Source organism: Cyclopterus lumpus, chromosome 12 (assembly GCF_009769545.1).
Source record: "Cyclopterus lumpus isolate fCycLum1 chromosome 12, fCycLum1.pri, whole genome shotgun sequence".
Classification (NCBI taxonomy): domain Eukaryota; kingdom Metazoa; phylum Chordata; class Actinopteri; order Perciformes; family Cyclopteridae; genus Cyclopterus; species Cyclopterus lumpus.
Genome location: NC_046977.1, coordinates 10,099,935 through 10,112,124, shown reverse-complemented (window position 1 = coordinate 10,112,124; position 12,190 = coordinate 10,099,935). Strand labels below are relative to the sequence as shown.

The following is a 12,190-nucleotide window of genomic DNA, read 5'->3' as shown; positions in this document are numbered from 1 at the left end:
CTTTACTTTTTTGGGAATATGCTTACTTGAAAGTTAAATGAGAAAACCGATACCACTCTGAAAGTGGAGCAAGTAGACAATCAGCTTAGCATAAGGACTGAAAACAGTCTACAAAGTAGGGCTGGGCAATACTACATTACCTGTGATTGCATGATGTGAAAGTCAGTTTACACGATGGGTCTACATTGCATAAATATATTTATTACAAGCACTTTCAGTCAGAAAGTAACATTGATAATAGCTGGAAAATATATATAGCTCTCTTGAGTCACAACATTCTCCTAAAATCAGCATTACTGGAATAGTTACATTATATGTGAGCCAGCCCTATAGTTTACAGGACTGTGGGGAATCCATGTGCCTCCACACACCAGGTAGTAAATCTAACAGCGAGGCTGAAAAAGACGCCGCACGCTGACAGATGCTAGTGCGAGCTGGATATATAGGCTGATGCCAAGAAACACAAAGAAGGAAAAGAGCAGATGACTAATGCCTTAATTATATTTACAGAAAAGCTAGTGCTGAGCTTCTGCGGAGCTGCAGAGACACGCCACGCACTTTCTGTGAATACGCACCAGGATGCTCCAGAAGGTGCGCCCTCCAACTCTTCCATATTATTTTCTTTTCAAGCTGTGGATTTGTGTTGGGCCAAATTTATGGGGAAACTTTTGAATCCATCAAATGAATCAAAGACCTCATGACGAAGGATTTGAAACGTGCTATGTATGCCTGGCGGGCATGACAGGTACCAGCCTGCACAGAATGCACAGCCAGAGGAGTATGAATCATAAGAGTGTGACTAATTAACTTAGCTATGTGATATACCGATGACCTTACATTTAGTTTTACAGTATTTATGAGAAGATAACCGTCTACTGGCTGTTGTTGCATATTTAATGAACGGATTCGGTATCACTCCTTTCATCTAACTTTTGACAAAAATGCAAATAAGCGTATTTTCAAAATGTCAAACTATTCCCTTAAAGAATCTAGTTGGTATTTTGGACTCTCTTCACTGGATCTCAGTAAGCTCAGTCAAGTCAGAGGCTAAAGCTGAAGATCCAATTTGTTAGAAAAAAGAAACCCGAAGATTTTGAGGGCAGAAATTGCTGATGAAGAAAGAGATGACAGCAGATTAACAGGATAGAAAGATGAATTGGTTTTGCTTGAAGGCCGAGAGAGTACAGATGGAGAACAGAGATTGAAAACAGCTTCAACCGAAGGAGAACGAGGTTAATCAAATGGTAAAGCACAATAACGCGTTTGTGGAGAATCCAGTGTTTGAATCTAAACAATGTTTCATTTTCCAATTAAATCTCTTTGACAAAGACAGGGGATGTTGAAACAGAAAGAGAGCTTTAAAAAAGCTAGATAAAAGAAAGTATGCAATTACACGGCTAGTTAAAGAAAATGAATGGAAATAGCTTATTTGAAAGGTCATGTCTAACTCCAGAGCCATGACAAAGCTCTCTCCTGAGACATATTTTAACAGAAACCATCAAAAACGTGCAGAGGACAGTGGAGACACAGGTGTTTCTGTTAACACAGATTCTGTTTGTCAGAGAGTTGTGGAAAGATAAAAGAGGAAGTGGGTTCGGAGGTGCAGCTAAATTAAAAGACCACAATCAAGAAGGTGTTTTTACTCTATCTTTCTTTTCATAAAGAGACTTCTTCATATCAATGTTCACAGTCTGGTTGATACTATCTTTAACTGCAGATGAGTAAAACTGTCAAGTCAGTCAGTGTCCTTCAAACTTTTCAATCTTCTGTCTTGGATGAAATCTGCATCGAGTGGACATGATTATGGACTATGATGAGGTGCAACATTTTAATCTGGAGACTGCCCGTGTCTGGCCAAGTAAACCGGGTTGCTAATAGCTAAGAGGATAATTGCAATGTGAAAGGCAATTTTAATGACTCAGTTTTATGACTCCGTTCTGAGAAGACATTCATGATCATTTAAAAACAATAATTCAAAGATGAACATTTAAAAGACATTTATTTGAACATATCCTACAGCTGTCTTTGGTTCTTTTAGTTCTTCAAGACAGGCAGACAAAGAAATGTATTATGCGAGTCAGAAAAGATTTAACTTTAACATTAAAATACAAGCTGTTTTCTAACTCCATATGTTAGTAGTGGGTTAATATGTATTGTTTTTATGCAGTTAGTAGGCCTATACAATCCATCAATGCGCTTTATTGTTACTGTACTTTTCTGTAATAACAGGAAATGATTCAATACATGATGCCGATGAATATCCAATTGCAACCTCGGAGAGTTCACTGCCAATAACTAAATGTCTCCCCCAAAGATTTGATAACATTTTGATACATTTCTGTCACAGAGTTGTCTCCAAGCCATCAACAGTAAACTAAAAAATCAACTGTATGTTTGATGACTTTAAGCATAATCATTTTGTCAGGAAGAAGCACAGGAAATGAAAACAATGGTGTAAATGATCAAATTAAAGATTAAAGATGCTCACTGTCAATATCACGACTTACTGGGACACTTAAGTAGAACTGAGCCATCGGTAATTAGATTAGATGTGCTTTTCCTACAACAATTGATTCATGTCAGTAACGGTGTCCCATCAAGTTCTCCCACAATGGACAAAGAAAATGGAAAAGCTGCTCACAACTCGGAAAAAACATAACTTGGATAGTGGGGAAATGGCACATAACAAACAAACCCAAAGTGTTCTTGTTAGGTTTAATTAACAGTGGCATTCGGAGTCACAGTTTGAATGTATTATTCTAATACTTATTGATTTATTGTATACTAACTGCAAGAAAGTTATACTATGAAATTATTCCAGCATAGAGACACAGGACTCAGCAAAAGTGTTTGCAGATTTGTATAAAACGTGGCGTCAACGTTAATATATTTGTCACCTTTCAGTACTTAAGTATCGTCACTTTTGTAGTTATTTCAACCCAAACCACGGCCTTTTGCTTTTTACTTAATTAAACGTGCTTACTTCTTTTAAGTTGTGTTGCCTCCACCTAACTAAGTTGTTTCCAGTTATTTTGAAAGGACTGACACATAAAATTGACACATGTTGCTGTACCTTCGTGAGAAAACGCACACAAATGTTCAGGAGTAACTTTCTCCTAAGATATAATACAAACTTTCATCAGAGGATACGTTGATTGACTTCCCTTTACAGACCTTGAGATCACCGCTTGATCACAATCCATCCAGGTCCTCTCACAGTAATCCATAAACACAGAGTTCAATCCACTTCCAGCTGCTTTGTTCCAGTTCAGCACATTATGTGTAGAAATAAGCTCAACTATATCCAGTTGCAATCTCCGTCCGTCACATGTCCTTACTCCCCAGATAAGTGATGTTCAACGTGCCCAAAGTCAGTTTCTGTGGCCTACGGTGAAGTCGACCAACACTGCTGTTCTTCGAGTATTCAGGTCTTCAAACTGTGTTTGGACACACACAAAACACACTATGAACAAAATATGATTCAGCTAATGTATTTATTTTACTGTGTTATTGATTAAATCAATCTAAAAGGGTTGGTGTGGGTGTCAACAAGACATTGTGAGTTCTTAAACTCTCCATATTTGTCCACATTTATTCATACAGCAAAGCTTTTTTGAAATGTAACCACGTTCATGACCAAAGCCAGCTAACATTTTTTCTGTTGCTTTTTCTGATTGCAGTCTACCATTAAAGATTGTTCTGCCTCGTCCAGCATGGGTTCACACTGTTTTCCTGCCATTCATCCTCACCTGATTGACTCATCTGCCCACCTGCTCCTCATTCCCCTTCGTTAGCTCCCCAAGAGCATATCCTGTACCTGCCCTTCAGCCCCAGAACTGACCTTGAAAAAATAGAATTTATATCACTGTCTTTTTGTTATTGTAGTGTTAGTATTTTAGTAACATTTAAGATAATATAACGAAAGTTGTTACCTATGGCATATTACGTTTTCCTGAGAGATACGAGTCATCATATATGACAACGTAAGGTTTCTAAATGCTCACTTTTCACCATAGTGGAGAGTTTGACATGAAATCAGGAAGAGGAAACCACATGTGTGTTAGGTTGCAGTTCTTAAGAAAACAATATTAGCTAATTGTGGTCTTATAGATGGAAAAATAAAAAGAGGAACACGAGAAAACTGCCAATGTCAGAAAAATGAGATCATCCTATTCGTGAGAATAAGCAGCAAGCAGGGCGTTTCCCAAAGTGCTTACAGCCCTGAAATCTTCAATTATAGCTTTACAGCTTTGAACTTTTTTTTTGGAAAGGGTAGCAGGCCTGATTTGTATGCCACATTATCACATACTATTAAATACTTTAACTGCATTTAGTCCATCTTGTGTGACAGGGAGGGATGATTAAAGGAGGTTGTCAGTTCTTAAGTCAGTCCCTATCCTTCCTGCGATGTTCAAATGGACACTGCCCTGTCTTAAATGTGGCACATACTTAAGATGATTGATCCCACAAAAAGTCTGTATTTGGGTCGGTTTCACAATCAAACTCATCATCCTGGAAAGACATCTTTGTAAACTCTTCCAACTGAACGGCACCACAGCAATTGTCTGTTTTATATTGGACATCTTGACAGGAAGACGGCAGTTATCCAGTTTGAAGGGTTGCTAGAACCCAGGAAGCCGTAATGAGAGCATCTGCTTCATTAACAAATCCAGCTAGAGGACGTTCATACTCTGAAAGTGAAGAAGCAACCGACTTTAAGGTACCCAGTGGAGCTTTAATTGTAAACAAAGACAGTTTTTTTATATTCAGCGTTTCTCAATAAAACACGTTGTTTGCATCCTTAAGGCCTAACAAACATATTCAATGCACCTTCCAAGTTCAGAAAGCCTTTGAGTAAACCCCTGCATTGTTTACATAAGCTTGTAGTGTTTTTAATCACTTTTATTGCCGCACTGCTACTTTTTTTACAAACACATTATGTATATTGTATATTGTATATTGTATATTACATTATACATCCAGTGCATGCGCAGCTTCTTTTTTTTTACGACTGACCCCCGTATAAATTAACCATCTGTTCAAAAACCCCTTCCTTTGAGACGTTGCTGATTCATCAAGCTTAAAATCAAGAGTTGACACTCGGCCCAAAAGTGAAAGCCTCCTCCAACAAATTTGGATTATCTTGCTGCTGCAGTTGTGATAAAATAAATGTCCTGTAACAGTGGAAAACAAAGGCTCTGCCACCCCATTAATCAAGGCCAGGATCTGTGAAACAAAAACTTTACTTTTAATACAATTTACTTGTTGAATTTGCAGCTCACATGTCTTTCAAAAGCCGTCATGACTCATGATCAACTGCAGACCAGAAAACGCTGACATGCCCATGGGATTATCAAACGTATTGCCGTCTTAGTGACTTTACAGCAAAGACTGAAGGATGTGTGGAAAAAACAGCTTTATTACTCCTGAGGCAACCGACCCGGAGAACTATAACATTGGTCACAGAAATGGTATTGATCTGGCTTTTCAAAGTGCTGTTGTGACCAGACTCGTAATGCTCCTTTCCCAAAAGATCCCTTTATGCTCTCTTTACCCCAATCTACCAGCTAAATGTGATATCATACAGAGTGGGAGAAAGAAGCTATAGTTGGATCCAGATTGAATGGCAGAGAGTACAAGTCATCTCTGTAACTCTGTATATGATATAGAAAAGATATTTGTAGTTTCTGTGTAGTTTAATCATCAAAGGCTCGCAAAATAACCACCCAACTGAGCCGTCAGTGACTGAGATTTCTCTACAACATTAAAAAGTATCTATAATCAATCCTGACTCATGCAATAGTAAAGGGGACGGCCCATCCACAGTGCCGGGTGACCTTGTCAGAAACAGGAATGGTCCTTACACAGATCTCCGCCTGTGGTGAAATGGGAGATGAGGAGGACGAGCCAGTGCAACCAGCTTGTGCAGACAATGACTGATCGTCTGGGGAATGGTACCATAATGCATTACCGCAACATCATTTACTTTAGTGCAAGACAAGATCCCGGACAGTTTAGCCTCAAGGTCACTGTTTTGGGCAGAATACAACGTCAGAGAGGAGTTTTGTATTGAGAAAATACGCAAAGAAATCCATATGCCTTGACCTTGCTCACAACAGCATGTATGAAAAGTGTGCTTCTCGACTTCTGACAACAACGAGGGGTCTCATTTAATGGAATCTTGACCTCCAAAGATAATTCAAGAGCTTCTTGTGAATATTTCTAGGGGGTTCAATTCATCTTTACAAGACTGGTGCTCAGAGATTCTTCTCGAGAAACAGTGTGTGAAACGCAGAATACACACATACATCATCCTTCTGCCGTACGAGGATTCAGTCATGTGACAGAGCTCGCTGGCTGGGTCTGACCAAATGACAACATATTTAGCGTCACCACCCATCAAGCAACTGTCAGTGTTCACTGCCTCTCAACATGATTGATGGTCACCCCCTGGTGTATAGTGAACAGCGAGCCATCCAACCACCGTGTCACTGTCCATGGTTAATAACCCGCCAGGGCTTCCATAACTGAACAAAGAGCAAAAGTGGTCTGCGTTGAGTATCACGACCACTGCACTTTCAACACACACACACATACACACACACACACACACACACACACACACAGTATATGCAAACAAATGAGTAAACAACTTAATGTGATTATATGATTATTGCAAGGGTTTATGTTATCCATGACTTATTTGCACTTTATAGTTTGAATAAAACATCTTCTGGCAGCGATGTGTTCTTGACATTTTATCCTGTGATTAGACTGCGGCACAATTAATCTATCAGGGAGATTCACGTATTTATTTATTTATGTTAAGTGAAAGCCATAGAGCTTTGTATATGTGTTCAGAGTGTGTGAGATGAATGTGCACTTAATGCTCTGTCTTGGTGAAGGTCATTAACTGCTGTTGCTAGATGCCGCGGTTTATGAAGATGGACTCCAAATTCAGCCACTCAAAGTCCAATAATTTTGGTCCATGTGGTAAAATGTTTATTGATGGAATAAATAATGGAATAATCTGTGCAATGATTTGCTGTGTGTGACAAAAGCATTGTGCGTCAGCTGGATTCCACAATAAAAGAAGAGTGAGTTTTCCCACAAAGACATATTTCAGTCTGATTGTTACACACAAAAGTTACATTTTTACCAGAAAAAATGGCACACTGAAGTCTGTCGTCTGGAAAATGAGCTAAAATCCTTCATGCCGGTTGGGTAAACCCTGTGTCTGTCCCAGAGATACAGAGAAGATATTAAATAGTATGTACATGACTGGGGAGTGGGCAACACACACATACAGTGAATGTAATAAAAGAGCAAAAGAGAGCTTTTCATTGCCCAGGTATTCTCTCCCGGGTTTGTTTCCCAAGAGACGTGTCTTCCACCAGGACCTTGCTATCGAACATGAAGATGCCCTTAAAGTGGTTTTCCACCTGTCAAGACGTTTTTGTGTCTGCTTGGGTGGCAGCGGACATGTTCTCCTGATTGTGGGATTAAATGGACGGGGTAAGGATAGAAATCTAGAAACAGCATCGACACTCTGTCCTCTAGACGACACGAAGGCGGCTGTTTCAGTTAATGTGTGGTTTGTTTACACAATGTCATTTCTGCGTGCTGATGTAATGCAACAAGCTGATTGTGTGAATACACTCACACAGCAAGGTCAGAATGACATCTAGTTTATTTACATGAAGAACCAGCCGATGAAATCATCCCCAACTTGAAATATTCACATACATTTTAGCTCAAATATATCAACTGTCATAATCCTTTTAAGAAAAATAGAATTTGGATATTGTATTGTACAGCAAGTGCTTCCTTGCACCGTTTAGACAAGCCATCACTGGTGAACAGGCAGAGCATTGTCATTTCATATAATCAGAATGCCAAGACTGTTCCTCAGTGATGGAACGAGCTCCCCACTGACATCAGGACAGCAGAAAGTCTCTACACCTTCAGCCGGAAACTAAAAAAACATCTTTTCCGACTATACCTTGAATAAAGACCGATTAGCACTTCAGTGGCACTTGAATGGCTCTTACTTATTTATGGTATTTTTGTAGTTTGGGCTTTCTTGAAGAAATGTTTCTTGCATGGTTGAATGCACTTATTGTAAGTCGCTTTGGATAAAAGCATCAGCTAAATGACATGTAATGTAATATATGAACAAAGATTGAACCAAACACTTTGCATAAGGTAAAATGTAGTGACAAACCCACAGATAATTATCAGCCGACTCTGTAATTCCTCTCAGCTCGACAGAATATTGTGGATTGTGGTGTCTTTTAACTCTCACCCTTAGCATCGAATGACAGACACAGTCAGAGACTAGCTGATGGTCTGTTATACACACCTCTACTGGGAGTTAACTGACATTGTTGATGATAATTGTCTCAATTCTTTTACAATATCTTTGTAAAACCACGCTAATTAAATCGTCATATCATTAAGCCATGTGACTGAAGGACTGAGGTAAAACACAAACATATTTTGTGGAGATTTGTTATTGGTTATCAGAGCATGTCTAGTTTTAGTCGTCTTTGTCGGGCTGCTGGAGGCCCTCTAACATGGCCATCAACTAATCATAACTCAGGATGTAGTGGTCTCACCAGAAGTGGCCAATCAGATTTCTATACCACCCTGAGTCAGACATGCCCCTTGCAGCCAGAGATATTCAGAGTGACACAGCAATAGATGTCCTCGTTATATTGTAATACATCACTTAAATACATGATGATGTAAAAATTCAATAAGCACTTTTAGGTGGTCATTTGGCCCTCATTTGATCCTCAGGGTGCACGAACAGATTCATGATGAATATTTCATCAGGATGCCAGGGAATTCTCACCATTGCCGTTAATGACAAAGCATGCCATCTGCCACAGCAACAGGTAATTTAAGGAATCCATCATCATCTGTGGGCACGCACGTGGACAGAGAATGATACAATAACGCTGCGAACAGGCTGCAGACAATACGAAAGGTCTGGTTGTCTGTTCTCTAAAAACTGAGCTCAGTTTGTTCCAGTCTTCCAGGATCAAGTATTAAAATCAATGAGTATTACATCCAAAACCAGCATTTTCTCATCACATTTAATTGAAATTGTTTTACAGCATGATGTCATCATAACCATCCTCAAGCAAGCCAGTTCATTAAACCCTTGGTTCACGTATACACTGGAGTGTCTGACCAGACCAAGGACAAATTAGTGTCAGGGAAGTTGAGCCAGAGCATCATGCTCATGATGAATGTGAATTGTGAGAATGTATGAAATATTCACGAATCACTGTGCATTGCAGGCTGTGTTGCACCCCAATATCTAATTGCCAATTACACCTGCAGCTCACAGATCACAATGGTGAAAGCGATAACGATTTCAACAATATAACAGAAATTGATGAAATGAATTTCTTCTAAAACCATAACAATTATAAAATATCTTAATGGACCTGTTTTGCAGGACAGTTGAAGAAGATAAGGGAAAGAAGGTGACCTCAAGAGTAATGTAATAGAGAACACCACATCCACCCCCCCCTAAGAGATGTGTCAACAACGCTGACATCTTAAGAGCTGCTGTCTGGTGAGTAAACCAGAAAGACACATATCCTCTGGTGTCAGTACAGCCTTTTTATTTGTGTGCTGAGGTCTCCTCTAAACCCTCTCTTAATACTCATCTGCTAGAGGATACTTTTACATGTTTGCATTGTTTCAGTTATTTCACCACAATGGTGCATTTAATTTAAGTCCTATGAAAACTTGAGGCTCCACAGTGTCAACTCATCAGGGAAGCCTTGTGAAAATTCACATAATCTATTGTTTCTTTAGACACAGAGTCTTTATTTTTAATCTTAATGAGTATAATTTTCTTAACCCATTCACATAAATTTGCGAAACAAAGTTTGCATTGGACAACAACCACACACTTTATTCATATTTGTGAAATGGGGTTTGTAAATAAATTGACTCCACTGACTGGGAGTTCAGATGCAAATGTCTCGCAGTGATAATCCAAAGCAGAGACGGTAACAATTGGTATCTGAGTCTTGATGGTACAATTCTGATCACATAAATTATGTCTGTGGTGAGACCTCAAAGTTTCTGAAACCAAAGGTTCTTTAATCAATCACAAAAGCAATCAATAATCCCAAATTAATCTTGGACGGTAAATTGTTTTGATTTGGGTGCCATTGATGAGGTCATTGGAACTTCTTTCTGCACTGTGCACAGAAAATGCTGTTCCAGTTTCTTGTTCTGAAATTTGACCTGCGTTTCTGTAAAATGAACATGAATCTCATTACAAGTAGAGTGATGTCAAACTAGCTCAACACATGGACAAAAAAAAAAAAAAATGGAAACATGCGAACATATGAAAATCAGGCCATTGTCATTGAATGCAGGTCAGCCGATAGTCTTCTCGGACAACTGAAAACAACTACACTGCTGTATATGGCCAGAAGATTCTTCTGGTCTTTAAAAAACATTATGAGCAGGTGTCACTGATTGTTACCATGTAACCATGGCTTTTACTTAGTCTGTAGGGTGACTTTTAGGCCTAAAATACAATAAATCTATTTTATTTTTGTAAATCTGTCTAACATGCATTAGATTAGAGCAACATTTAGATTGGCTCAACACTTCAGACCAGTTAAAAATACATTTGTGTTTGTATACTGCAGTGAGATTGGCCTGCTGCCTTACTGGTCCTGTGTGGTGGTACTTTGCTGCTGTTTGTCTGGGCCCTCAGTTACTGGGACTAAGTGAAGGAATACGTTCTATGAATTTAGAGAAGTTTTCCTCCATCCAGCGCTGAATATTTCCATCTCGAGCCGCTATGGCTTTGATGTCTCTTACCTGCCTGCGTTCAGGTCTGTTGCCTCTGCAGACAACACTCAGCCCTCCCTAGAGGCTTAATTTAATGATGGTAGGAGGTAAAGATAAATGTCAAGACTGAGGTGCTCTCAGCCCTCAGGTGAATGACCAATGTTTCCCTTTTCACCCGAGGTTATTATACGCCTTGCACTTGCAACAGTACAGCCCTCAACTGCAATAGACAGGTGACTCTAACACTCCTGTCTCATGACATATTGGTAGGTTTGGGTGTGAGGAGTTTGGCTGAACTACTCAAAGAAGCTTTCCCAGCTTCTCCAGAGAATAAGAAACATCTTGGTTCAGCTGTTACATAAATATAAGGAGTCTTTTGGTTTTTTCTAAGTGTGTTAATTATTTACAGTTTATCATTTCTATGGAGGTTATCCTCAGATAAATTTAGCAAATATGTTGCATTGAGTGTGTAAGATTTGTGTTCAAAGCTCCGGGTCCCGTGGCCGCAGGAAATTCAGGATTCAATGAGTTAAAGTTTAACAATATTTAATGGCAAAGATAATACTCATGTAGCGTTCACGATCGTGGGGCCAGAAAGGAGGAACTCTCCACAGACGGACTGAAGCTCCCAGGGAGCCACAGACCGGGGCTGTCTCGAGTCTCCAGACCAGTAGAACCATGTCTCCCCAGAACAAATGCTCGGTCGTTAGTATGGTCATGCAAATGAATTCACACCTAAAGGTTAGTTCCATTGGTCAGTTCAAAGGATGCCGCCGTTCTGTTCGCTAAGCCAATTTATAAGCTGGCGAGGTCAAAGCTCACACTTCCGGTCAAGGACAGGAAGTTCCCCATCAGAATAAAACCTACTATCCTGCCTTCAGAATAAAAGCAACACATTAGGTTTCAATCGGCATCCATTTTAACTATTGTCTAAACAATAAAACATTCATTCATTCTCATGCATCATATAGTTAATCATTACATTTGTCATTAAAACAGAATAATAAAACAGTGATCCTCTCTTATGTTTCATAATACATTCCTCCAGAATATTCCTCAACATATACCAAATTAATTATCATATCTTTCTTTATGTATTACTTTAAACATAAACTTCTATTATCTACATGTGCAAATATATATAAAATCCACTACAACCCAACAAGTGTTTGTCTCTGATATTTGATACTATATTTGTATTTGAAATGTGCTGCAATACTACAAGCTGCATTGGGACATTTTTTTAAATAATTTCCATCAATATGTCTTTTTGGGAGCAGCAAATATTACAGCCTTCGTTATAAAATCACAGGATATCTGTGCTACTATACACCATATTTTTCCCACAGCTTTAAAGACT

The 12,190-nt window shown here is 39.1% G+C and overlaps 1 long non-coding RNA gene across 1 annotated transcript; it reads right to left on the bottom strand.

The window, feature by feature from the left end:
- Window positions 1-1,982: 1,982 nt before the first annotated feature.
- LOC117740506 lies at window positions 1,983-4,053 on the bottom strand. The gene is made up of 3 exons (XR_004610627.1): window positions 3,933-4,053; window positions 3,750-3,841; window positions 1,983-3,437 (listed from the first exon to the last, which is right to left on the bottom strand). It is a non-coding gene; the product is annotated as an uncharacterized LOC117740506 (long non-coding RNA).
- Window positions 4,054-12,190: the final 8,137 nt, after the last annotated feature.